Here is a 2,500-nt window from a genome sequence, read left to right as displayed (position 1 = left end):
AAGAACAAGATGGGATGATGAGAGACAGAAGAACAAGGTGGGGTGATTCATTTTCTTCTTGCTGCTACTAAATAGAATAGAAATGTTGAAAATAAAACAGAACCTTTTTGCAAAACAGTTCTTTATAGCACCAGAAAGGGTTCGCTACTGCTACCCTGTCGATGTTTGTATATATTACCCTCCTTTTATTTCTGCTGTACATAATTTACTCACCACATGAGCCACACGAACGCCACCAGTTATGCGAACTATGCCGTTAATGAGGTCTTTCTCTGAGAGAACTACTGACCAATTTGCACATAGAGCAGAATTAATCCAGCTCAGCAGCTTCTCCACTCACTGCTCACATGCACCATCATAAACTCAAAATTCAATGGAAACTCAACCGACCAGCAAGATTTGAACCGTAGCCTGTCTGTATGAGTCTGGTTTGAACTGCCACAAGGTGAGGTCCTCACAGACCTGCAAACATTTATCTTAATTAAGACACGTAGCGTTGGTTCTTTATGGCCAAGTACACATTATTAATACAAGCTGTAGGTTCAGTTATCCTGTATTTCATGCTGGTCTATGCTGGTCTGAGGCTGGTTCAGCTGGTCACCCCAGCATAGCCATGCGTAGCATAGCCAGCATACCAGCTCCAAAACATAGCATATCGCTGCTTTTGGAACAAAACCTTGTATCTCCAAAAACCTAACTTTACAGGCCAGGAAAACAGTCCTCAGTTTTTAATGGAAGTAAATGGAGAAAATATTTTGCATTTTGTACCATTTATGTTGGTCGATTCGTCGTGAAATTTTGATACCACATAAAGAGCAACTGCTTTCTTCAAATGTCAAAAATAGAAGAAAAAAAAACAAAAACAAATGCTGATATGAATATGAGTTTTTGTCACGATTGGCCCCTCCCAGTCCTCCATGTGCTTTTGTTTACTTATGGTCTTGTCCATGTGCTTCTTTGTTTTGATTCTTCCCTGTCCTGCCCCCTTATTTCCAGACCCTGCCCTTGATTGTTCTCACCTGTGTCTTGTTAACCCTCTTGTTAACCACCTGTGTCTTGTTAACCTGTTCTAGTATTTAGGCCCTGTGTTTTTCCCTAGTTGTTTGCTGGTCTTTTGTATTGTTTGGTGTTGTATCATCTGGCCTCTGTTATATTTCCTAGTCTCTGTTATTCTGTTCAGTCTGTACTCCTTTTCCTCCATCTCTCCATGTTGGCTCTTTGACCCTGGACTATTTAGACCCTGATTATGGATTTGCCCCTAATAAATCTCGCTTCTCTCAGCATATGTGTCCGCCTCATCATCGTTCCCACGCTTTACAGTTTCCATGTTGAACTAGGTCAGTTAGCCATTGCTGTTGTTACAGATGTGTGAGCAGATATGATCTAATGCAGCTTTTTATGGATGAAGGGCCCAAAGAGCATGAAATATTTGGCAAAAATCTGGGTCAATGCATGACAATGGATTCAATTTGGTCAAGTTTTGCAGAGTTAGGTAATGTTTTTTCATCACTGAATTTATTTTTTTTCTTAATGTGTATTATTTATGCAAATGAATGCTGATGAGTCTCACATCAAACCAGTCTAACTGTAACACCAAATTTCTGTTTTCGCTGGAATTTTCTTATTGCATCTATGAAGTCTATGTTAATACTATATTGCAGGTTACATTAGGGCCTGGAGTACGTCCTCTCAATACAACTGTGGGTCACATATTAAGCTGCATTTCTAATTATTTGTGGGGTGTCCAGTCTTATCGCATCCGGAGTGGCTGCATGTTGTCAGGAGCGCACCTGATTCCACTTGTTTAATCAATGGCTCAGTCTTCAAACAACTGATCATGTGAGCTCCTGCTTGTTGGAATGAGAACCTGCAGCCACGCCGGCCCTTTGTGGTTAAGATTAGGTGACTCTATACTGCAATAGTGCACTACGAGTTACATGTGGGCATGTGGTCAGCATGGCTACTTACTCAGAGTACACTCAGTGCTTGCTTTTTCATTGGACATGTAAGTGTATATGCAACTAGACTGTCATTACAAGCCTGCCGGTATGTGTGATATAATATAGTGCACATTTAAAGACTGTTAATCAAAGACGATGCTTAAAGGAATAGTTTAGGTGAAAAAATACATTTACACATTTTCTCCTTACCTAAATGTAACTCACCAGCCAAGGTGTCAAAAGTTTGCTTCTGTAGTTCTGTGCTGGACTCACAAGGCTCATGTAGATACCAGGTATCAGAAGCTTATATCCCAACATCATAGAAAATCATGTAACAGTGTCAGAAACCACGTAAGCAAGTCTCTTTGAGATCGACCGACTAAATTTGGGGCAAAATGACTTTTGTTGGCCAAACTGTTCTCTTAATGTGTGTCTGGAAAACGGTCTTTTACTGTTTCCACTGCTGAAAAAAGTTTTAAAAGACAGGCCTGACAGAAGTGTTTTTCCTGTAGTGTGTCATTAGCAGTTACTCCCCCCACTGCCGCACTGCTGTGCTAGCT

The sequence above is a fragment of the Pygocentrus nattereri genome, chromosome 9, assembly GCF_015220715.1.
Source record: "Pygocentrus nattereri isolate fPygNat1 chromosome 9, fPygNat1.pri, whole genome shotgun sequence".
NCBI classification, from domain to species: Eukaryota; Metazoa; Chordata; class Actinopteri; order Characiformes; family Serrasalmidae; genus Pygocentrus; species Pygocentrus nattereri.
Note: the sequence above shows the minus strand (reverse complement) of the source record.